General features: G+C 41.9%; 1 protein-coding gene and 1 long non-coding RNA gene across 6 annotated transcripts in view; one reads left to right on the top strand and one right to left on the bottom strand.

Moving 5' to 3' along the window:
* The window catches only part of cdh4 (cadherin 4, type 1, R-cadherin (retinal)), a 141,967-nt gene that overhangs the window by 43,595 nt on the left and 71,657 nt on the right, over window positions 1–26,715 (bottom strand). The window lies entirely within an intron of this gene.
* On the top strand, window positions 15,942–18,316 carry LOC125976864 (uncharacterized). Its single transcript, XR_007484513.1, has 2 exons — window positions 15,942–16,263; window positions 16,390–18,316. It is a non-coding gene; the product is annotated as an uncharacterized lncRNA (long non-coding RNA).

Genomic DNA, 26,715 nt, shown 5'->3' on the forward strand with positions numbered 1-26,715 from the left:
GTTTGGGAAACGAGTGTGATGTGCAAGTGAGGAACGGACGTGAGGAGCTGAAGGTTTGAAGTCACTGAATAATCGTTTTATTAATCGTGATTTGAATTCCAGTCTAAATAACCATGATTATCATTATTTCCATAATCATCCAGCCTGTATTGTTCCAAGTATCAGTTGCAAGGGCTCGGATGGCAGCGGCTGTCCTGACACTGAGCCGTGAGCTGACGAGCGTTCTGTGACTGCGGGGGCCATCTGTCAACAGGACAGAGGTCCCGCCCTCATCAATGTCGATACAGGCTCACAACCTAAGTCAAACACGTGAGCTTTGTTAGACTGTAGGAGAACTTTTACCGCCCTCCTTTCACATTCATCCGACTTATTCTGTCAGCCCTTCAAACTCTATTTGCACCTGCTTCAAGCCAGGCATTGAGAGAAGATGGGAACAATGAGTTCATCTAAACAAAAGAAATGTCTTTTGTGTTCTGTGTCTTTATGTAAATGCCAGAACATCGTTTGCCTATTTGTCGTTGCGCATTTGTGGTTATTCATAGAGAAAAAATAAAATGAAGAACGGGAAGATAATGAAGATATGATCGGAACAGAGCAGAGAAAAGCCATCCAGGAATATTGAAATTTACTTGAGCTGCTCTGCTGCTCTCTCTGCTCCGATGGCTATATGTGCTCATTAAATATTCATCTTTCTACTATCATATGAGAGCGGAAGTTTTGGTATAAAAAGATCGAGACAGATAATGTCTGGACTCGCTGTCGTATCGAGCCTGCTGTTCTCTTAAAGCTAGCTCCACATTAACATGTTGGAAAGAAGTGATGTAGTCTATACTGAAGTAAAAACTTTCAGACAGAAATCCAATTAAGAGAGAGAAAAGGAGTCAAAAAAAGAAAATAGAATGCTTTTCTCCATCTATAATATTGTTTCATTGTTAGATTTTATTTTTGTAAAATTGTGAAGAGGTTTTAGAGGTGGATCATTAGGGGCACTCAAGTTCTCACCAGGTCTAAAATGCGCCGCCCACCAGCATGTTTGAGTACCCCCGATTTAGAGTCAATCATGAGGGAGCAGCAGTTCTGGCAAACGTGAACTAGCAAAACATAATTGTTGTTGTTTCATCCAGTTACTAAAAGAACATGCAGTAATATCCAACATGATAGCATGCACATATTATATTTAATATTTATAATTGAAAATAAAGACGATGGAACATTTTGATCCACCGCTTGTACATCATTTTGCGACGAAAGCTTGAGATGACAGTGACAGTTTTTAAGGCAAGACATGGGTTCTGACTGCAGAATGGAATCCATCAAAAGACATAGACGATCAAATAAGAGATACAAAAAGACCATCAAACGGTCGAGAGAAGAAAGAAAAGAAAGGGGAAAAGCATGAAGATTAGCAAGCGTGCCAAGGAGCTTTTGAGGAGATAAAAATAGACCACAGAGCGAGGCAAAGAGGTGAAGAAATGAGTCCTGTTCATCATAAAATGTGCACTTGGAGAGTGACTGAAAAGAAAAGCAAAAACTCTCTGGTTGATAGAATGGCTAGATCACAAAATGGGCCATTTTTTGGGAAACAAAGCTCGCCTTTTCATGCAATAAACTGTTACATAGCAAAAAAAAAAAAAAAAAAAGGAAGGACGCAAAATGTCCTCCCACAACTATTTTTTTTCTCTTGTATTGGAAGCAATTGTAAGTGTTCAACAAGTATTTTATATGACAGCGCCAGCTCGGGTATCGTCACATATCAAATTTTCTGACTGCAGTATGTCGTTTTGCGGCAACTACAGGATCTCTGTGTGAAAGTCAAGTATCCGCACTGGTATATTTTTCCAAACTGGATTGCAAAGACTGTTCTAAACTGTCTTTTTTTTTTTTAGATAATTCATTGAACGTTGTTTACATTTGAGAAAGGAAATTATATCGTAATAATAATGAACGTATACATGGTATTCAGGTTTATGATTTTCGACCTTCGTGTTGGGCACTGCTAGTTGTTCCTTTGTGATATTTATGTAATCTCATGGTGTCTTTGTATTGATTACTTCACTCTCAGTTATTGCCCAGTCAGCGAGAAGCAGACACTGAGATTTGTTTCAATATATGACGCTGCCCGAACCCGTTCTCCGGTCACACAACGTTTGTTTTTCATTTTTTGCTCCCATCCCACTGTGAGATGTACATACGAAAGCAGTTTTGGAGTTGCAATGGTGAATCTTTCCTTCTTGCTAAACTTTTCCTGACAATCCTAATATGCTTTGTCAAACACTTTCCAGTGCTACCAGCTGTCAGACCACTTACAGTAGGTGTCCTGAAAAGACTCCATTTTAATTTATGAGGGACAGCGCTGCTCTCCGCAGCGAATTGCTTGCTCATCAGAGCTCTATAGGTGGAATGAAACTTCCAGGCAGTTTTAATGTATGAACTGTGTGAGCTAATCACTTAACAGGACCGCAGAGGGAGTGTGCTTGCTGAAAGTCTGAACTCCACGTAGCCCAGTGTGGGAGAGAAAGCGTGTGTGCCGCTGAGCGCATGCGGCGGGGAAGACGGAAGGCTTTTGGCAGAACGAGGTCATTCTGTTCTACCAAGTGAAAGTGCGCGTGGATGTAGCGAGTGACACGAGTTTAGGCCTCTGTGTTTTTAGCGTTAACCTCTTTACAACTAACACGGTGCTCGGGGACAGGGACGCGTTGTTAAGTACATGAACAGAGATGTAAGTCGTTTGCAAGTAATTTGCCATGCAAGCTGGAAGATGTTGATGAGTTGTCATTATAAAACATTCTACACTTGGCTGGAGAAAATATTCAATATTATGCAATTTTATTCCTAGGGTAATGGCTGCTTATAGTGAATTGCAGCTGATATAAAAAGATCGCTCAATTTTTGCTGTCTTTCATCTTAAACCAGATGAGAACAACCTGCAGCTAGCCTTGTTGCTATGGGGGGTCTGCTTGACAACATGATAGTTTCCAAGCATCGGCTTTTCAATTGGCCCTCAAGGCAAATACACGCAAGGAAATATAAATAGACAACCAGTGTAGCTGATAGTGACCTCAGTGTGGTGAGGAAGTCACAGTGATGAAAATAATAAATAAACATAATTTTAACAGTTGTGTTATTTAATTCCAGATCGAAAACCATTTTTTGAACATGTTGATTTATTTGTCTTATTGGCATAACATGAAATGATGTGAAAATGTGAAAAAAATGATTTTGTGTTTGGTCGATCTCATGTTCAAAAATAAACTTCAAATTCACATTTTAGAGGGCCATTGTAAGCACAACTTTTGAAACAGCTCGTACAAGGTTTATGGCTGGGGAGGTACTGACAGAATCCGTTTTACACATTTATGAGCCCAACATCTTTGCCATTGCTTAAAAGCTTGACGTTAAAAACTAGAGAGAAAAAAATGACTGCGTAAAAAATGGCAGTAATTTGCCGAGTACACTTAATGCAATTTTTAAAGCTCAATGTGTAGCGCAAATTGCATTTTAAAAGTGCTACAAAACATTGTAGAATTGAGAGACAGGAACAGGCAAGTTTAGTTAGTTCGGGTCATGCACAATCTGAGTCGAGGCTCCTCACTGCCATGTATTTGAATTTTAAGTCAATTTAACAAGCTTTACAGGTGCAAAGTCGCTGTTGGCCTTTATGACCACCCCATGATTGCTCCCGATCAATTAGTAACCACCTAAACTGTACATTCGAATCAATAAAGACCTCTTGGAGCCTCCTCTCAGTCCAATCTATTGAACTTACCAAGACAATTATATACTGACATTTTCTCCTTCCTTTTTCATCTCTATTCACTTGCAGTAGAAACAATATCTAGCCGTTTTTTCCTCCAATTATTGCCTGTAACTCGTCTACCAATATGTGAGGAAAACAGAAAAATTGAATCTCAGGGGTGTGACTTTTTTTCTTTGAGTATTCCGGTTCAAAATATCTTGGAGGTCTGTTTTTATTTGTCGCCCCCCAGGGTGCATTTTATTTTCTGCTCAAACAGCCTTCCGTTTATCACATCCGGCGCTGAAAAGACACCTGTCGCAGAGTGGGCATGAGAAGAAGAAAGCAAAATAGAGCCTGGAGGGGAAAACTAATGTGCAGTGTGCTTAGTCCTAAGTATGAATCGGTAGCCTGCCGCTGGAAAAGTGTTGAGCGAAAGCAATCTTGTAAAGACCGTGGGAGGATCCTCCTGCCCACTCCGCCACGGACTACAGAGGCCTAGTTGTGCCGAGGTGACCCCCCATGTGTACTGCGCAGCCACGACATTCAGCATGGTTATGTATGAGCAGGTTGGTCCTTCTGCAGGGAGACTGCATGCCACCTGTTTCAGCAGCACCTCAAAGTGTCACGCAAAGGTGAAACTGCAGGCGCTGAGCAAAATGGAGTCAAACTTTTGGAAGATGTGTGCATATTTTAGGAAACGGATTTGAATTTTCAAAAATCCAAACAAATAATGACTCAAAATTTTATTTATCTGATTATTACTGTGGTTGTTTTGTATTTATTTTGTCTTTGTGCACATCTTATTCTATGCATCTTTCTTCATAATTAGTATTTTGATTGTTCATGAAAGGAAACAGGTTGCTAGATACCAAAATGGCTTTCAGGTAGATAACGTGGTCCTGTAGCGTAAGGCTCCTGTTGAGTTGTGAAGGTGTCTTCAGCATGCGCCCTCACATGCGCCCTTCAACTTCCATTTTTTACTCTTGCTTTGCTCAGCGGCCAAATGGAGGCACCATGAGGAGTTTGAATAAAAGGAATGTCAGACATCGATTTCTATGAGGTGACTGGATCAGCATGAGACTTGGCCTACGTCTCCGGTCAAGGACGCCGTACGCATCAACCGGGCCGGCTCTCTGTCCGTCAGGCATCAAATGAGCTGCCCCCAGTGGGACACTGAGATCAGAGAGCAGAGGGAGTCGCCTTTCATCTCTTCAGGATTAGTACTTCCATCGGGGCAAAATACAGGCTGTGGATGTGTACATTCGGGAATACGCTTTCCGGAATAAGTATCTACATGTTAGCCACGGGCTAACTGCTATCTCATTCGACTGCATGCCAACCTTGCCCCTCAGGTCGCAATATGGAAGCAGCAGGAAAAGGAGAAAACATCCTGCAATCTTCCTGCACTGCCGTCTGATGTCAAATATCCAGCATTTAAAAACAGTCTTTAAAGCCGTTGCAGGCATGAGGCCATTTGTACGTTACAGGCAACACGCAAACGTGCAAAATGTTGCCGCGTGGTGCAGTGAGATGCCGTCGTGCTAACGGTGGCGGAAGCATTAAACATGGATGAAAAGCTTCAGTGGACGGTGCCATGGGAGGTGGGAAGGTGAGACAAAGAGCTCAGCCTCCTGGGACGCAGTCATCGCGTGACAATTCGGAGACTTATGGGCCATCAAGCACTTCACATACAGCAACACCTGTAAAGAAGATTCTGTTCACAAGCGCAGCGGTAGAAGACCACCTGTGACACCAACACGTTGGATCTTCTTTTAACACCACCATTCACTCCTTTGTCTTCATTTCACACACATACCAACACTGGCGCGCATGCACACAGGTCCATTTCCTCCTCCTGTCTTGAATTTGGTCCACACAGTCTGACACTAATGGCAACTTTTCACACCCTTTATGGTGAATCTGCACGACTCCATGCACTGATACAGGAACAACGACTCAGCTCTAACTTTTCAAAGACGCCTGTCTGCACACAGCCAGGCACTAAGAAGAAATGCTGAGACCCAACATGATTTATGTCCAATTATAGAGGTCTGAATGGGAATTCATCACATGATATTTTCTATGTCCAGAGTGTATTTATGAATGCAGTAGAATTTTACTCTCTCTACAACTGTACAGGCACAATTAAATAACGAGGGCAGTGGATTAACAAGCACTCGATGGACATCATAACGTCTAACACACCCGAGACAGGCTTTGCTTCTTCTCATTTTCTATCCTCTGCCCGAAAAATGGCTGGCTAATGATCATCACTAATGAGAACGCGTGACAATTCTACCCACAGGTGACTAAAAAAGCACACACTTGAGCAAAAGCACATGAAGCAAGTGAAGGTGTGCACGCGCTGAGTGGTGGAGCTGATTGGCAGGCAAATTGTTACTGCTGTAACAGCAGATTGACAGTGAAAACCGCCAAATGCACAAAAGACATTTAATGCAGGTAAAAAGACATTCACGGAACTGGCCTCGCCAGAGTTTGCATAAAAGCCAGACTATTTTGCGCGTCTCTGAGAAGTTGAGGCTGAGGTGAAGCATTCGGTAAAATATGGGACTTATTTATCTATTTTTTTTTTTTTTTTCAGAAGAGATGCTCTTTATAGAAACAGAGAGACTCAGGTGCCAATCATGAGCAGTAAACCCACTTTCAAGGCTGGAGCTTATTCAAGTGTGGGTGTTGGAATTTCTTATTTCTTACACCTTGAAGAGAGGCGACTCAAGATGCTGTGCCACGAGTGGGATAGTAAATAAAGGTGATAATAATAAAGCTGCTCCACATTTTTTCATCAAGAAACCATAATTCTAGTGTCCATGACAGGCGAATCTGCTCGGGTTGGACCAGAAAAAAATGAACAGTATAATAGGGGAAGGTGAGTAAGAGGGAAAAAAAATCATCTCACAGCGAGAGGTGATCGTGAGAATGAGAAATACTAAGCAGTATTTGGCCATTTCTGCTCCTCATAATGTCCCACAGTGTAGGTATAATTAGACCCGGGAAATGGTGTATCATTAGTCCCAGCCAGGATGTTAAAATAAAGTGTGAACTAATTGGTGGAGAATATACCGTGCCTGAAATAATAAAGCAGGTGATTATGGGAGTAGACGGCGTCCAATTAAAATTGATACTTTCAGCAGCGTAGGGCAGAATCCAATAATGATTAAAAGAGGCGAGAAATCCACATAAAACCGATCATCTGCTCTTGCTCTAAACTTGAGTTCTTCAAAGATGGCCGACATTAAACTGTTGTCAACTTCGACTAACGCATCGTTGTGTAGGTTTTAATGAGAATATTCACCAGATTTCAGAAAGCTCTGCAAGTTAAGATCGAACACTCTGCGAGAACAAGCCACATAAAAGCATGAAAGTCATGTTTTCGAAAATGAAGGTACATGGGATAAGAGTTGTAACACGTGTAAGTCCATTGGGTGAAAAAGCACTTATAGCCATTAAGCTCGCTCGCTCGTGTGTGTGCCTCGACACAAGCGTGTCAGCCTTTGTCGGCGGAGGCAGCGGCTCGGCTCTCTTGACTCAACTGGGACAGACGGTCCGGACTCGGCATCAAGCATCTGTCAGCGCTTTTATTTTACTGGAATAAAAATACATCAGGTGTTTCAATCAATACCTGAGGATGTTTTCAAGCATTTTAAGAGGGAAGCGGCTCAAACATCACCGCTGTTCGATAAGTCAAGCGGTATTCTTGAGCAGTTCCAAATTTGCTAATGGGGAGTCGCAAACCAGGCGGCTTCTCACTGGAGACGGGATGCTATTTTCACGCTTGTTGCCTTCGTTCTTTCCCAGTAGCTTTTTGCACATACCTTTACACAAACCATCTGCCGCCCGGGTCCTTTGTGAGTTAGTTCGAGAGCTTAGTGGCTGTCTCCGTTTGTTCAAGAGCCGCTGCAGACAAAACAACAACTTTAATTGGAAATGCAGGGGCGAAAGAAGAGGAGGCCTCCGCAAGACTTGTACTTCACCTGGCTCAGAGTTCTTATTTGAGTCATCGATCACAATACTTGTCAAGTCAATGTGTCTCAAGACATGATAGTTGGCTCTTTTTAACAGCAAAATAACGACAGCACGGCAGCTAACAATCGCAGGCTTCTATTTTTGGATATTCGAGTAAACGGTTTAGATGACGATACAGCAAAATAACCTTCAGCGATTACATAGATGCAATTAATAAATCAAACACAACTAGCAATGATCATCCAGCTTCATCAGCAGTTTACGTCCAGTTTATAGTTTGCTGATATGCATTGTGCTGTGGCCAAGACAGAGTTTCCAATTGCACTTGATGGGCTTGAACAATTTGCACGGCTGGCAGAAAAAAACATAATCAATCCGGAGATTATAGAAAAGGACACTAAAAGCAGCCAAGCGCAGCATTTTCCTCTTATCACAATTACACCTTCACCTCCATTCTCAGGTAGAGCCAATTAAGCTCCGAGAGGATCAGCCAGCGACCACTTCACATCCAGAAGCCTTTAAGATGACTGACTGCAGAGGGGCGGCACGCTAATACACAGCGAGGATCGATTTATAATGCAGGTATATGGAACACTCAACCCTGGTATTTTTTTCAAAGCACACAGCTATTGATTTGGGGAATGACGTTGAGGTTGCTGAGTGACGAACGGCTGCATCAACCGTTCAAGGGCATTGGCCAAACACTTCCACCATTTACGCTTCCATCGCTGAAAGTTCATTCAATACTCCCAGACTCGAGTCTTTCATTGCGAGAGATCCCTCATGGAAGGTGATGAGTCAGCAGTACAGAAGTAGAAAAGCGTTTTAATATGAATGAATAAAGGCGAGTAAGAGATGTGCTAGCAACCGAGACTATAAATGAACACGCATTCTGTCGTGTTTGTGTTTTATTCTCTGTAGAATTTGACATTATTCTTTTAACAACGACGGTGTTGGAAGTAAACCAAATATGGAAGAAGAGACAAACTTGTAAGATTTTGCTTTCATACGACTACTTGAGGGTTGACGTGAACTAAAAGCTGTTGTTATAACGCCATTGATCTTGGGTGAATGATAAAGAGTGGCATTGCAAAATATTGTATACGAACATGGATCATGGTCATTGGTGGTAATTATTCGGGCCTTGACACCACCGCGAGGTGATGGAAAGAGAAGAGACAGGCTTGGAGGCTCCTTTCCACTGCCCTTGCTGTGTCCTCCATCAGCTAAGATTTGATCCGAAGCAATCTCCACAGCTCTTGTTTGCATTCCTCGCCCGGCTATTTTAATCAGGAACCTCGCTAAACAAATTCCAGCTGTTATCAGATCCGCTCAATGTTACCGTATCACACGCCGCACAACTTCAATTAAACATGAAAACCTTTCGACCTCAACTTTGCCAGGACAAATTTCATTATTGAATAAAGCAACAACATTTCAAATTAGCCTTCATCTTCTTCAAATGCAAGACCTGAACCATTGAGTATGCTGACCAGGTTAGATGGATTTGGCTAAAGAGGATGCCGATGGATGACTTCCTCAAAATGATGACATCGAATGAAACGGCGAAGAACGCAGTTCATATGCGCGAAGCCTTCATGAAAGCTTTCTCATACTTTATAGCTTGTGGCAACATGGCCAACAAGTCTCACTAGCATTTATTTCAAGGCGAAACCTGCACTGTTGGATTGATGTACGCCGACCAGTATTTCGCTTGACCTCTTTGCCTCTGTAGATATGCCCCTCTTGGAGCCTTGAAACTCTCTGAAATGATTTGTGACGTCTAAACTGGCCATGTCATAAACCGCTTTGAAAATATGGACTGAAAAAATAGACTCCGTACGACGGGAGGCTCAGAAGGCCCGAGATGATGTAAGGTCTTCCACAATAAGCAGTTGCAACAGTGTTGCAGTTAGGCCGAGCCAGTCTCTTAATTATTTAATACAAATATAAAATACATTTGCTGAACGAATAAATGCTTTTATGGATCTGCTTTGTTTGCTTGGCAGCTTTTGCTTGAAGCTGTTACAAAGTTCAAAGTTCCATCAAGTTTACGTCTCAAGACAAAACCCATTTGAGTTCATTTCATTTGAAAAGTTGTTTCCCTTATTGACTTGTTAAAAAAGCAACGAACATCCATCTCTAAATGAGGGTCTTGCTGATAGCAAGCTTGCGTCGCTCTATTCTCTCTCTCTCGCTCTCTGCGTGGATATCCCAATAGAACTTCCCTCCGCACATGTTCAATTATTCATCTCCCTCTGTCAAAAATTCAGCCTTGCTAGCACTTGCCAGTATCCCACACAAATTGGCAGCCATGCGCATATTTGGCATATGGTGCCGAGCAGCTCGGCTTTTTTTCTTTTTTCCCCACGTCTTTTCAGTTAGTCCGCCCGCACTAACACAAATGGCAATAAACTCGCAAATACATGTACATTTACAGATACACTCACACAAAGTAATGATGTTCCGTGTTTGTCTGCCTTCCAAAGTGAAAGCTCCCGTTTGTCACGGCAGCGTACATTTTTGCACTTTTATCTGATGATCTCTTCACATGAACTTCCAATCTTGAAAATGTCATGCTTTGTTGTAACACACAATGATGGAGGAAACTATCATTCATGACACACAGAATTACCCAATGGGAGACTAAAAATGGAGGAAAATGCAATTGTTTGACACACAGACCAAAGTGCGTGATGCAACCCACTGACAACAAAACGGCAATTTGTGTAAGCTATCGTTAATAGCCAGTGTTTGCCCTGACCGGTTCCCAAAGTGGGAAGTTTGTGGTACTACCCCACTGAGGCATCCAACAGCCAGAAGAAAAATGAAAATTGAATGCAATACATGCAGCATACAATCGGTTGGTTCACAAAAGGTTTGCTTGATCGAATGCAACACAGAAACAGTGATTACCCAACAACATACAAATTTAAAAAAATATGTTGGCTCTCATGCATCTACTGTGTCAGTTTAAAAATATCGGTCGGGGATCCGGTCACAGAAACCCGGAACCGTCACTTAGCTACAAACAAATACTTAAATACAACGTTGCGAATTGTTCAGAACATCATGTTGCACCACACAAACACACACAACCGCCTGCTGGGAGCCTAAATGGGCAGCTAGCGCATATATGTGTGTGTGTGTGTGCAGACGGGAGCTCATCCCAAATATTCTTCTTGCCCTTGTGATCATACGAGAACAATTTCAGCTAATAAATAATACACAGAAATCAAATTACATTGAACAAATAAAGATGTCGACAAAACTATTAATCAGAGCGCAAACATGTATTTACAAATATAACACTGGCACAAACAATCAATTATTCATAAAGTACGGGTGGGGTAGTGGGCTTCTTCCCGGGTGAGATGCTGCCATAATTGGAGTGGGACTCCGTTAGCGCTGGCTGCTGTGTGTTTACATAGATCGGCTGAATGCAGATTATTGTGTACCTTTACACACATTCACAAACAAGCATTAAAAAAAAAAAGTACCCCAAACCCTTTACCAGCAGTCAAGTGCCGGCTCATTATTACTTAATGACTTGTCTGATTAGTACCCAATATAAAAATCTCAGAGTCACAAGCTATATGTTTACTTTGATTTATTATTGTGCTAAAGTTACTGACTGGTGGCAGAATGACGAGGCGTATTAACATTTTGTGGTCAAACAGCCGCTGGGAGAAGAGCAACTTAGTTCTCATTGTGACACATTAAACATTACCACTGGCAGAAGGGTCTTTAGTTTGAGCTCGTTGTCGGTCGGCTTTAGTGTTTTTCTCCTCCGTGTGTGTGTGGTGCATCTCCAAATAGGAAGCGTGGATGATTGCACTTTATCAATCAACCCACACATGACAATGTTGCGTGTTTTTCCACACACTTTTAAGTAGATTAGCCCTCAAACGTATGCATTGGTGGCACTCTCTTCCCTTTGGGATGTGTGAACAAAATACTCAAAGACCTTGCGATAATTAATCAACAAGGGATTTGTGCGTGCCCAATCAATGTGTGTAAATTGTGGGGGGAAAAACGATCTGGCAACATATGCCCACTTTGTTTCTACACATCTAAAATACTATTAAAGAGTTTGTGCAAACTACTATTGTTGACTTGGCTTTGTGTCAAAAAAATATTCTTGGTTAGCAAGTAATATTTATTCAAGCTAAGCATCATAATCAATTACTAATTATTTTTGGACTATTAGGCGCACCGTGTTATTGATGCAACATCAACGAACGGGTCGATTTCCATACATAAGGCACATTGAGTTATCTTTGTGAAACATTGCGTTCAGTCGGAAAGTTCAGTCGACATGATGTGGAAAAGTTAAAAAGTTGGCAGAAAAATAAATATGCAAGTACAGATAAAAATCTTTCAAAGAAATACAAAGAAAGTAACTAACAATACCCCTTGGCTAAAAAGTGAACATGACCTCCAATTGCGTAAAACCGCCTCCAGTGGAGCACGCGACTCTCCCGCCTGGTGCGTCTTTAACGGATTTCCATTTTCAGATTCACAGCTTGTCCCTTCTCCCGTTGCCACCATTCATTGTCGTAACCTCTTGTTAACAACCCGAGGGCCAAATCATTTGTGTTGCGCAAAGTGCTCGCATTAATGTCAAATGTCGGAATAGCAATCGCGTTAATATTGAAGCACTTTTACCGGAGGCTAAAAGCATCTGATGGTTGGGGAAGGAGGGAGGGGGGGGGGGGGGGGTGGAGTTTCTCCATCTTACTGTTAATGCAGTGCAGGTATTCATTATCATAACCAATAGTGATGAATAATTGCATTGCAGTGGGTGGCGGCTTGTACTAAATCACGTTTATAAACGCTTTTGCATATCCTGTGATTGAATGATTGTATGATTGTTATGAGATAAAAACACATTGCTTTTTGTAACTACTTCAAGAAAGGCAATGTTTTTTGCTTATCAGAGACCAGAGCAGGATGGAAACATACTGACATGCTTCTTCCATCGTGTGTGTGTGTCGCCTCTTTTGAAATTGTTATTGTCTCTTGTCTCTGGTGTACGTCTTATTGTAACTTTATTGCCTGCATCAAACATGTACACCGCTTGACACCCATGCTTGGTTGTACAATTTCTACTTCGGCTTGGTGGTCTCAAATGAAAGCGTCCTCAGGGGCATTGCACATTGGGCCAGATTTACTGAGTGCCACTAAATTACACAATGCTGGTGGGCGTCTTGCATATGATTTAATATGATAATAACAGTTTACACAGGTTACTGGTAATTTCCTTTACCTTCCGTTGACAACAGTAACCTTCGCCTGGGCTTGTTTTTTACAGTCGTAAATCAGACCCAGAGCGGTGTTTGTGAATGTACTCAGTGACGGAAGCAAAAAAGGAAGGTGGGCGTGAAACTGTTGTCGCAGCTGTGATGAACTGGTGCTGACACAGCCAGATGTTTAGTTTAAATGCAAAGCCCAAACGTAGGATGATAGGAGGCGCTGACGCATGTTCGGGGGGCTTTAGGCAGCCAAGTGCTCCTCTGTTTACACCCCCCATAGGTAGAGCATGTGTACACTTTATCACACACAATTGACATTTAGCTGAGTGTGGACATTTCGAGGCGTGTGCGCACATTTCCATATCTGTACTACATGGAGCATACGTCGGGGTCTGCCGTCGCAGTTTTGTCATTGTGGAAAAGAAAAACACACCTGCCACCATAAGCAAATGGTATCAATTTGGAAAAGAGCCATATCCCGGTGGAAGCTCTGCCGTGGAGAAATAGTGAGAAGGAATAAGTGAGCGACATCTGTGTCATGTGATGAAATGACATCAGTAGCTCATCATCATCATCACTATCATCGTAAACATAATCTCAGCCATCATGCACCTGCTGGGTGCGTTTGGCTCCGCTGCAGCGAGCCTCGCGGGTTCACGATGACAAGCAAGCCTTCATGGCAACAACTTGAACTTTGCGTCGGCAGGCAGGTGCTTCTTGATAGCCTAATTGACACACTTACAAATTCTCACTTTCTTCCTCGCTCGTCTGCTCATGTTCTCAAACTAATCTCATTTACCGGTATCGTGAATTACAGCCAACGAATGTTATTAAGACGGCTGGTAGACAGCCCGGGGAGATCAAGAGCAGGTACGTGGGGAGGGCAGAAGGTGATTAATTCCATCCTGTGGATTGAGTTCACGGAAGGAAATAATGGTGAAAAACAAACATGGACACTAAAGCCGCTCTCAAAGCCCCCTTTTGTTCCCCTCGGCTCCATGCGTACGTCATCGAGATTTTAAAGGGGACTAGAAAGATATCATCAAAACTCTTACCACCAATAGCACCTCTGATTCTGGCTCCATGTTGGATTATCACCATTTGGGCCACCCGGCTGCATCTCCCAACAGTCCCATTTAGGCATGAAGCCCTGCCCGCTCTCCAATCTGTCTCTGTTTCCTTCTAGAGCCTCAAACCCACTGACAACCATGAGGTAATGGGCACTGTGAAGTATTTCGCAACCACCTGGGACCCATTCTTGCAGTTATGTGTCCAATGTGTGACTATTAGACGGCAGCTAAAGGCTGCCATCCATCGCTTGGGTATCCGTTTGATGAAGCCCACATGGGAATACTTCACCGCTGGTCTTCGTTAACCTGTCGTTCTATTTTAACAATCTCCCTGGGGTGGCTTTACAGTCTATTATATTTATGCCAGAGAGGCTGCGTGGTATATGATTAGATGAGTGTCAATAAACTATATTTCGTCCGTGCCCCTTGTACAGTTCAATTTGTACCAGCGAAAGAAAATCATGGCTCGAGTGAACAACAAACGAGTTAAAACTGCAAATTTAATTAAATTTATGTTAATCTTAATCTTTCGGGAGATTACTTGGGACAACAAATTTACAAGACAATTTCCTTTTAATAATATTATAGCAATGTTGTTATAAAGAATATGACTGCAGCTGGACTTAAATGACGTGCAGGGCTCGACTTGTGATAAATGCATCATGATGTCTCTGATTTTTGTTAATGCGAGGCTGTAAAAACAACTTTCTATGAAGCAGTGCAAGTCTAAATTCCCCAAAACTAAAATTAGACAAAAAAACGTGTCTAAATTCTTTGAAACCGTGGAGGCTGCTTCTACACCACTACAAACTGCCACCGCAATTATAAAAAAATCTCTCCAAAGAATCAATAAATGAGCCACCGTCGTATTTTATTTTTTGCGTTGGGCTTGATTTATATGTTAAGGTGGGCATTAGTGATTGTCCCTTGAGGATAACACGCAGCAATTTTTTCCCGTTTGACCATACCTTTCGAAATGGCTCCACTTATATCACGCACATCAATATTTTATTTGTTGCAGAGAATGCAGCGCAGGTAAGCTATTATTCTCCCTCTCAAAGGATTTGTAAAAAAAAAAAAAAAAATCCAACTTTTGCATCCTCTATGTTCAGGAGCAACAACAACAGCAGAGATAAGAAAGCACCCGAGAGAGTAAGAGCAGAATTGTGTCTGCTTCCCGTACTCCCCTTTTTTGCCTCTAGTGTTCTACATCTCGCAAACACAAGCAGACCGCGGTGTCAAGTCTTCTTCACAAGCTACAAGTGACAAATATTTTATAAATGCTGGCAAAGTTTTACGATAGCAAACTTGATGGCGCAGTTATGCGGGGTAATGTTTGTGTTTTTTGTTTGTACGCTGACTTTTAAGCGGCAAGGGAGGACAAAATAAGGCAGACGAATAACCCAGGCAGCCCTTTTAATGACGTTGGGGTTTATCCGCTCCTTCTGCCTCCTCTAATTTGCATCAACCTTGACAAACCCATTAAATGAAAGATGGACCTAAAATAAACAATGTTGTGTTGAGTTTAAGTGACAAGCAGTGATCACACCTCTCAGTGTCGAGGGAGGGAGAGAGGGAGAGAGGGAGAGACGATTTGAATTGAAAATGTGCCACTCCGAAACACATCACTCGGCAAAACGCAATTTGCTAACAAATCTGCACGAGCACATCAAGAAAGCAAATACGTTGTTTGTTACTGAGCAGGAAAATTGTGCGACATATGTTCTGGATTACAGATCAGGATTCATCAAATTTGGTGAATCCTGATAAATGGTATGATCCTGTTCCCTCAATAGATGGCGTGTTTTTGTTTTTCTTACACTTGCAGTTCGGCTCCTCAACACTCATGAAATATGAAGAGCAGGACTCCATGTTCTCGCTACAGGTCATCGTCATGTCTTCTCTCCTGACTGGCAATATGTTTTGTTAAACAGGCCCTGAGGGAAGTGCTCTTCAAATTCAAAGAGTCCAAGGAGTCGGCGGCGCCGTTCCAACCCTCGGCGGACCGCCGAGGACAATGTGACCTCGGGAAGGGTGATGTTAGCACTCGTGGCGATTGACAGGCGCCATTTTTTCTCAGGGTGATGTCTTTATCGGTGGCCATTGTCATTCTGAAGGAACACAGTGCACCCGCCACCTTGGCTGGAACAAAATTTAGTTTCCATGACAACGCCATTCTTCCAACTTTCATGACATTTTTGTCACAGACTGACTTAAGGTGAGCCACTCTGAATATTTCTTAGCGGATTTCAGTTCAGCTCAAGACTCGTCTTGTACATTTACTGACACGGACATTCTTCAGAATCTTTCTTTCCCTGACTTGCCCTTTTATTTTCTTTGATAGCTGATCTACACTACAGAGCTGCACCTCGGGGATGTGAAGCTTTGGAAAGACAGCCTATTTGTATTTGACTCAAGGCAACTTGATGGTTGTTGACCATATGAAACTTTTTTTTTCTTTCCACTACATTCATCACAAATTCTTTCGAGAATTACAAATCTGGGTTTTAGCGTGGAAAAATATGAGTTGGGGCATGTACAGTATTCCTTTATTCGTCTGTAGATCTGCCGTGCTCTAAGTAAATGTCAGCCTGTGCAGGAAGATGGAAGAAACACCTTTTTAAAAATAAATAAATAAATAATTCAATATTTCAGAAGCAAAATAAGGTTAGTAAGATGAATCAATGCCGAGCTTCAAATCAAGACCATGAGCGGGCCACGGAGTGCGCCTACCAAACCTGAATTACGATTGTGCGTAGTATGAAATGAATCATTACCTCGGCAGCGGAGAAAATATCATGTGTCGTGCTCCAAGCTATTCCCCCTCGTGAGGACTGATTTGCAATCCGAAGACAGATTGTGCATTCAAGCAACAATGCCGCTTTTAGCTTTCAGGCTGCCCCGGCGTGAGGGATATACGGGATGCAATCAATAGGTGAATTAATTACAACACGGGCAAATGGGACTATTGTGTGACCAGAGGAGGTGTGAGAAAAGATGGCGGCATAACAGTCAACATCAATTCTTAGGCCGAGTGTCACCGCAACATATGGGGTTCAAGGAAGCTCACGTGGGAGCCTGCGGCACGCCTTCATCATTTCTGCATCAGCGATGCGCGCAAATACCCGGCGGTTCGATTCGACTGTGTGCATGACAGACGCGGCAACGCGACGCTAGCTTACAGGGGATGCTCGTGTCTCATTAAAGTGAGCGACTCATGCACATTAATGATATGAAAGCAATTAAGGAGTTTAAGTGAGATGGAACTAAAAGAAAAGGGCAGCTTTGAAGAGCTGGCGTGACACTTATGGCCGCGGTCCACTTCCCTCACTTTGCACCATCGTGAGTCTCAAGTGGTGGCGGGGATGCAAGCGTACTTCCTGCTAGCGTGCTCGTCTATTTAGAGGAGCTCCGTTTGCCCGTGGGCTACATTTGCCTCGCTGCTAATATATTCAATAACCGCCCCGTGAATTCCTTAAGAGAACAATCGAGAGGGAGGGGTGGGGGGTGAAGGGGGGCACAGCTGCTGACCTTGCCCTGGCACTTACCCCGCTTCCTGCTACTCGCAGCGGCAATATTCCAGGCTGTTGTTTTGCTTCTATCAAATTTTCCATTAAAAGTGACATTTCATCTACATCAAGCCCCGAGGTGCAAAAGCCACCCAATATTAAAGGAGGTGAGGGATGGAAGAATACGTTTGCTAGGTTTGCACACACGCACACACGCACGCACGACTGTGTGTATGCCCCCAGCTTCGACTGTAACTGACTCCATTATCAACATCAAGGCAATTACATGCTTCTCTGTATTCACTGTAGCTATTAAAGCAAACAGCCAGTCATTTATCACAAGTATGTAAACACCGGAGTGTTTCTCTCGCTTTCTCATCATTTGCCGCTAATGTCACACTATATATTGAAAGATGCCCCAAAAGTAAACTTTTTTTAAGAAACGGCTACATTGCATAGACCTGGAGAAAATGGAGTTTGACGTACAAGCACAGAAACATTTTCTTATGTGACAATGTTAACACAATTTAAGTTTCAAAGAAATCAACAGGGCAAATCAGTTTAGTAGCCAGTTGCGCATAAGCTCGAGAGATTTATGTACACAAGGCCTTCAATGACTCATAAATCAAGAGACTGACTCATAACTCATGCGAGGGGAAAAAAAAAAACGTCAAAATACTAAGTGTAAAAAATCTCTGAGTGGTTTTCATTCCCTCCTGAGCATTAAAGTGTAATCAATTGTGATTAAATTGTCTTGCACTGGATGAGGTTTTGTGAAATATGATGTGCAGATAGTGACAGCCTTATGTGATTATCAAGGAGCTCTTTGGAACATTATAAAAACGCATTTGTAGAAACCCAAGACAAACTAAGAGATTATATGTAACTATGGAAATTTAAGGACATCTATATTTCATCACGAAAAACAGATAGCTATCAGGGTGCAACTTAATTTCTCAATATCTCCGCATTTTAGAAACTATCTGGTGGTCAAGGGCAGAATGATAACCCCAGTTATACTTTTTTAAAATTTGAACTAAGTTAGCAAATTCTACAACACGACTTTTGCAATTCAAATGTGACCCTTGTGAGCACTCCATCGCTTTGTGAAATAAATCCTGACACCAATAGCCCCTAATAAATGAATACAAGCAAACAAGTCAACTGCAGTTTTAATGAGATGTAGGTATGCTTGAGTAAATATAATGAGACCTGAAAATGTGATTTTGCTCCAGTCTGTGCGCTTTCACGAAAGGTTGTGGGTTAAAAAGACACATTATTAGGCACACTCATAATGAGACACAACAAGACCCTTAGTCAAAATTGTGACCTCTCCAAGATAATAATGATGCTCTTGGTGAAAATGTACATATGGATTTTATGAATCCTGAACAAAACTCACTAAAAGGTGTCCCCTAGAAAATCACCCGTAAAATGACACCCACCGACCCAAACGCAATTCAGTGAAAAAGCCTTGACAGATCTGATCAGATGGATCTGATTGGGGGATATTAATAAATAAAACCCTGTGATTGGTTATAATGTTGCTGATCAATCAGTGATGTCATAAATAAGACATTACAGCAAACACAATTTCATTTAGTCTAGGGACATTTTGTGCTCTCGTCCTTAATAATCCAAAGCATATGCAGTTAAATTGTCTTTTCTTCATTTTTTTTTTGGGAAGCATTTTCCGTGTATTGAGTGTTTATCAGCGTTATGGAGGAAGTTATTATTAATTGTGATTTTTTTTACCCCATTGCTGATTGGCTCCAAACCTAAAATAAGTCTGCCATGCCAGGACGCAGGAAACACCCCCCAATGTGTGCCTGAAATTGAACAGGAAGTCAACCACTTTGATTATACAAAGCCATTTTAGCCCCAGTAGGGAATTTACCATCTTGTAACCAAAAATCAAAACGGACAACATTTCCCTTCGAATCTTTCACATTCTACTTTGACAGGCAGTAATCTCACCCTTGGCTTGTACAGACTGCCCGCCCCAAAAACAAAGTGCCACTCGGATCCAATTCTGTGTGCCTGCCTCTGATTAGGAAAACAAAGAAAATTTTGGGAAAGCAAATGAGAGGGAGCGAGCCTGGCAATTAGATATCTCAATTTCACTGATTGGGGATGACAAGGGCAACACTGCGCACAGCTTCATACTCTCAGACATGCACGCAAACCCTGTCCCACGTTGTCTTCTCTCTTCATTTTGTTCATGCAAACACACACACACACGCACACACACACACACACACACACACACACACACAAACACACACGAGACTACTATGCCTCATTTACTGCTATTCTAAATTGGATCTGATTTGCAATTAATGGTTTAATTGGCCATTGGAGGGGGCTCTTCTCTCCCTGGAGCCTCGCTGGTTCCGCTCGGTAGTCATGTGGGGAAGGCAGGATGCGGAACCAATAGAGCCGGATCAATCGAACGAAATAATCCCAAACTTGTTAGCAGACAGAGAGGAGTGATGACACATGGCCCTACAGGGCATCTAAACTACAAATTGCTCATTAGGAGATCATACGTGGCTGACAAGATGAAAAAAATGACAAGATATTTGATGATTTCCTTTCAGATCATGGGCTTGTTCAAAATATTATGGAACTGAATGTTTCTTCTGGAACTGTAGCCGCATTTTCTCTATCTGTATGTGACAATGAATTGCAATGAAATCAAAGTAAAGGAAGGGGCAATGCAAACTAAATGAACGACGTAGCCAACCATGTAAATGCCTTCAAGGTATAATAATGTTAATAGTGTCTGAAATGTGTATCGATTAAACATTTATACACTGTAGGCTTTAATGGGTGTGGAGCCTAAAAAAAAAAAAAATGGAGCAGGAGAACAATAGCTCCGTTGGCCCCCTTGCTCGAGTCATATTGCAATTGAGTGAGTCAGCAGAATTATAAATGCTGTTCATTATTAATCTATCCAGAGGCACTGTTCCAGTGTGGAGGGATGCTTCTGTTATGTGCAGAAGCTGTCAAGTCACCTGACGGGCTTTTTTTTTCCTTGTTAGCACACCTTAATTTGGCACTAAAAGTCTCCAACTATGCTAACATCTAATAAGGTAGCCAAGAACATAGCTTCCCAAGGTGGGAGCTCGACCCTCGAGGTTGTGAGGGGGCAAATCTACTGCTGAGCACTGCAGGATTGCAGCGATTGACTGATTTTGCTTTTTAGGCACTACATTTCTTGTCTTCCTGGAATTAGAAGGGGCGAGCCGACCTCATAAGTGATCTGGCCGTCATCCCGCCCCACACACTGCCGGGAAAATAGCAAATGCAAATTTCCTAACCACATAGGCTCTCCCAGAATGGAATCAGGCAACTATCATGAACAATCCAAAAATCTGCATTGTAGCAAGTTTGCTGTATTTTATCATTGGGGAGAATATTTACTATGTAGCTCAGGCTTTTATCTCCGTTTAGCATTTTCCGAACGTTCTTGCCCGAAGATACAGCATACTTGATGCGCAGAGTAAATTCCCTTTAGCCTGCAGCATGTCAGCCAAATCTCCCTGGAGGGAATATACAGTGGGAATTTAGTCCGGACTGACAGATGAATGGATAGACAGAGATTTGCTTAGCACAGATGGAGCTGAACATTTGACCGCTCCGCTTTGATGCCGTCTTCTTTTATTTTGCTGTAACTCCCTGCTGCATTCAGGTGTGCACGAAAAGCAGGCATGCTAGGGCATCTTCAAAGCTTATCTGAATTTGCCCACCACGTTAAGTAACAACGAATCTAATATGTCCCCCGGGGGGGAGTGTCTGTGAGCTCGTATTACACCATCTACAGGTAGCGCATGCTAGGCTCTTTCGCTGCGTGGTGTTTGGAAAAAATATCCCGTCATATCATTGGTGACAGATCAAGCCGGACAGAAAATGAGCTCCAGAGCTCTTGAAGAAGACTGGAGTAGCAGTCGAAGCTGTCAACAGGTAACATCTAAAAATTGTATTGTCTGAACAAACTAATCCGTGTATAATTTAGTCTTGTCTGTGAAACCTAACATAATTGCACAAGAGTTTTCAAATCATCCATTAGCCTTTTTAACCGGCCCGAAGCATTGTGTCATGAAATCACACATAAGTGGCCCGCTGAAGACTATGAATCATGAATCAAAAAGACGATGGATCATTATTTTGTAATTATAAAGTAATTTGTTGCGTCTGAAGTTGAAATAAAAAAGATAAAATGGAGAATGTTTTGATTTGGATTAAAAATCTGACATGATGCATTAATGGTGCGCCTTATAGTCCGGTGCGCCTTATAGTCCAGAAAATACGGTACACTATTGCATTAAAAAACTGACGTTTGCAGCTAGAAGAGTCATTTATTAAACTAACATTGCATAGAGTGTACTCCTGATTACTTTATTTGAATAATTCATTGAAAAGAGAGTTTTTAGTTGAAAAATAAGGACATTTCCTAGTTACCTCAAACTTATGAACAGTAGCGTACATCAAATTATAAGATGCAAATTAAACAGTAGTGCAACCAAACAAAGGAGGAAACATGAGAATGGAAGTGTCCTCCCCCCCCATATGAGATGTCCAGCATCTCTTCTGATGTCCTCAAGGTCACGAGAGCGTGGCGACTACTTAATCGTACTAAGACACTGCTTTCCTTCATTCCTCTCTGACAATAGTTAAATTTAAGGCAGGAATGCTGATGAGGTCTCCCACTGAGCTGGATCTGAGGATGAGTCCGCCACAGACACCACCTGCTTACATGGCATCGATGCCAAGCTCCCCTTCTTTTATCCTCGCGTGCATTCCCCCCCTTTCCTCTGTTGTTGCCCCTTTCAAGTCCTATCATAGATTTGCAGGAGGCTTGTGCTTTTGCGGCATTTCTCTATCTCTCGCCACGATCTCTCGGCCTATCTCTTTCCATGTCCATCTGCTACTTTCTTTAGTGCTCTTCCTTCATCCTTTACTCTCTTTCCCTCCTCTTTTCGGGTTTTCACTGTCTACTTCCAATCAGACAACTGAGCCAACAATCAATGTCGTTTTATTCAAGCGAAAAAAAAGAAATGAAATTCCACCTGAGTGCAAGGCAGCAGGCGAGGAACAAAGACCTTTCTGTGGCACTGACTCACACGGTCCATTCCTAACAGTGAAGGCCAGATCTCAGCCTGTTCCGGTCCCTATCGCCTTCACACACACACAGGGTCGCTGAGGGTGACCCTTTTGCCATTTGCACAATGTGAAGCTGTGCAAACAAGTTAACAAGAGCAGAGTTGGTGGGGTAGAGGCGGGGCACAGGTAAAACTGTCAGCTCAATTTTAATGATTGCATGGTAGACAGGCTGAACGAGGCACGGACTGCTCGTTTTTGTTGGAAGGGTCTAGCACTGCGCTTAACACGACGTGGCCACAAAGTCATTCATTTTGCATGCAGTGTGACGTTTAAATTCCGACTCTGACTTACATAAATATTAAGAGGAAAACGTATTTCAAATTGTAAACTGAAGATGGATTTGCTGAAAGAAAATTCTGCAGTGCTGCAGTGATTTGATGGACACAATTCAGCGAGTGCCCACCTCTAGCTGCTACTCATGTGACTGACTCATCGTCTTATTTGAATTTCTTCTGACAGCCGAGGATCAAGCAGTGATATTCAAAAAGCTTTCTTTCTGATGTACAGCTTAACAATGTGCTGAATCAAGACATAACATGAATGCCACAACCAAAAATAGAAATAAACGGGGGAGGAAGAGAAAAAAGGTCGACTAAGAGAAATTAAGAAGCAATATCGAATCAAGATTATTATATATATATATATATATGGACCTAAATCACTTGATTTGTTTGCAATGTGAGTGTGAATATTTGAGAAAATAAAATACAGACAAGTCCTTTTGTATTAAACCAAATATTCTGTTGGAGACTTGGGTCGATCCAATTTTATTTCTGATGGCCCAACGTATTTGGTGCACAAAATAAAATCATTCAATCACTTGATTAGGGGTAACGGCACATTTGAATAAGAGCCAATAGTTTCAAAGATTCAGCAAAAATACTTCTTATTCTCAAGTGTGACCTTTAGTTGAACAACAACAGCAACAGCAGCAGCAGCAAACAACAGGATTATTTTTTTTTCTTTACAAATCTACGAACACAGGCAAATGATTGCGTACATTGGCAGCCTCAACCGCCCAGCCCAGGCTGCACTGCTATTTTATGTGCCAGCTGCACGGGGCTCCCTCCGGCATCAGCACGCCTGCATGTCTGGCCAGCTGTGGACATTCCCTGGAGCAAAAGAGAAGCGGAAAGAAAAAAAAAAAAAACCATGGTGGCATTTGAGCGAGATGAAGCGGCCGGCCAGCTGTGAGAGCCCAACTTCTTTTTTTGTCATGCGGTGCAAAATGCTGTTAACATTAATTTCACTCTTGGGTTTGAATACGGCTCTATATTGGAATTATTCAGCCACTCTCCAAAACACAATGCAGCAGGTACAAAGTGAAAATGGGGAAATTCTCAGAATCTACACAACGCCGAATAAACCCACTGAGCTAAGGAACACCCAGAGGAATTATTAATGAATGCAGTGACATTTTCTTTTAATCACTGCGCCCTGTTAGATGCTGTCCAGCACCGTGGGAGGTGTTTGAGTGCAGCCACAAAAAATGTGTTAACAGATAATGAAAAACATAATGCATCAGCATATGGAGCACTGTGCAAAGGACGACGGAAATAAGCCAGCCATCCCCGAGGGAAAATTCTGCTACGCTAGAGCCGCCCAGGAAGTCCAGCTAACATTAACACGTATTACATGCCAGGCCAGACGTACAGCAGGACACCCATCACATGCTGTTAGCAACTTTTATCTCTTACTCGCTAACTTGAATTCATTAGAGGTAGGACTGTGAGGTATGTGAATGTTTAATTTGCTCGTACAGAGAATATATATTGGATATATACAGTAATCTTTACAGTAAATGTTTTCATTTTTCTTTTGTCCCAAGCAAATTTCCTATTCAGCAACTCAACTAAAATCCTCACATTCAAAATCTCTTAATGACATATGCATCAAAAATTAGCATAATAGTCTACAATGTGCTCCTTGGTTGAAATGAGAAGCACTTGGAAGTTTGATTAAATCATTTTGCAACTAGCATTAAGTGTAATCAGCCAGGGGAGAGAAAATGTAAATTTCTTTTAATAAAATTTGCATGTCATATTATACTGATAATGTATTCAGCTCTTTGGCAAATAATGTTTCCTTGCTTACAACTGCTGCTAAGAAAATTCTTGTGTTTGCTGTAATTACCCAGAAGGCAGAATTAAAAAGGATTTATTTGTTTCTTACATGTCCGGTAAATACATGCGTCGATATTTCCTTCTGATGCCTCAATGGGAATACTTTATATCACACACACACACACACACACATGCTTGAGTGCGTGTGCCAATCAGCAGATATGCACTTAACTGGCGTACATACACGCCTTTGTGAGCTCCATGTAACTAATGAGGGAATGTATTTATTCTGCAAAACGTTAATGATACGGAGGAATCATTTTGGTTCCATTGCCCAAATTCAACTCTAATCACTGCTGCCACACCTTGCCTGTTGCCACACTGATGGATCAACTTCACCCATCATCATTAAAAACATAAAACGCTGTCACTGCTCCAATCCACTCTTCACCGACATCAGCAACCATAAAAAAATAAAAATAAAATACGACTCTATAGACAGCCAAGCTGACATTAAAGTAGATGGATTTTCCCTCAATCCGCTTAAGACATCAGTTGCCGGGGACTTTTTTTTTTTTTTTTTTAAAGAATCACTCATTCTTATGCTTTCATGTTGGAGTGCACTCCCACTATTGCAGATATTGAATTAGCAGACCACTGCATGACAGATTGGTGATTGTTCAATATGAGTGATGAAGCAATTTTAGGTATCAGTTTGCAGTTCTGAAATTGGACCTGATCATGTGACCTAAGCAGTTGTCTCAAAAATGAAAATGAATGAATGTTTGTCTATTGGGAATGCATTTTTTTCTGAATTCCAATACTGGCTTGGCAACGTAGCCATCTTCTCAAATACAGCTCAAGAAGCAACTCAAGTCCAAAGGGACAAATTCATCCGATCCCCACACGGCATGGGTCAAAGGTTGTGACTCGTCTCTTCCATGCCATTTCTCTACAAGGGGCTTACATGAATATACTCGCACTGATATCCCCTCAAGAGCTTTTAGAGTCAGAGTGGCACCTTACCCTCTGTTCAAGTGGAGAAAGGAATCTTGCTTCATAACGTGCATTTAGTCAAAGGTTGGGCTAGCCAAGGTTAAATAATTTTTTCTCTTCCTCCAAGCACCGACAAATATTTTTTTTTGCGATTTGTCACGTCAGGTGTGAAATTGTTGAAAAGTAAAAGAGTACTAATACATTCAGGGAGTGTTGAGTATTTGGGCCACGATTTGCTTGAGTGGGGTCCGCATGAAAGAAGCAGCACTGCAGCAAGTCCTACGTCGTAAATCATGCTCCGTTAGACTGGTTTAAATTCGGCAACGCAAACAAGGTCCCTGCGCTTATTAGAGCCTCAAAAAGGGAAAAGTGCAGTATTCATCGGAAAACACCTTCAAAACAGAAAGGTGGCACGGACAAATTCTTTTATCAGATGCCCTCAAAAGCAGATATTTGAAGTGTCTCCTTGCATAAAATTTTTTATTATAGTGAAACACTTGTTATTCTCAAAGTGCTTTTTTTTTACTGAAGGGTTAACATTTTCCCTTGTCACATTTAATACTTTAGTACTTCAAAAACTCCCTGTTGTATCACTGCAATGAGCATCATTAAAATACAATTGTGCAAAAGTATTAGAAGACCAAAGTGCTTATCAAAGAGTGCACAAGTTTTTATTCCGATGAAGCATAATGTCAACTTCATAAAACAATAGCCAAGGCCTTCCCCCCACCCCAAAAAAAATGAGCTAAATACAGATTAAGTAGCACAACGACAGAGTTCAAGGTGATCTTAAATATAGGAAGATTTAAAAAAAAGAAAAAATCTATTCTACAAATACAACTGAAGTGCACTGAATGAATGTGCTGTACTGAATTTTTAAAAATATAACTTCAGTGTAACGTGTGTTCACGCGTGCGGTTTCACAAGCTGATGTGG

Source organism: Syngnathus scovelli, chromosome 11 (assembly GCF_024217435.2).
Source record: "Syngnathus scovelli strain Florida chromosome 11, RoL_Ssco_1.2, whole genome shotgun sequence".
NCBI classification, from domain to species: Eukaryota; Metazoa; Chordata; class Actinopteri; order Syngnathiformes; family Syngnathidae; genus Syngnathus; species Syngnathus scovelli.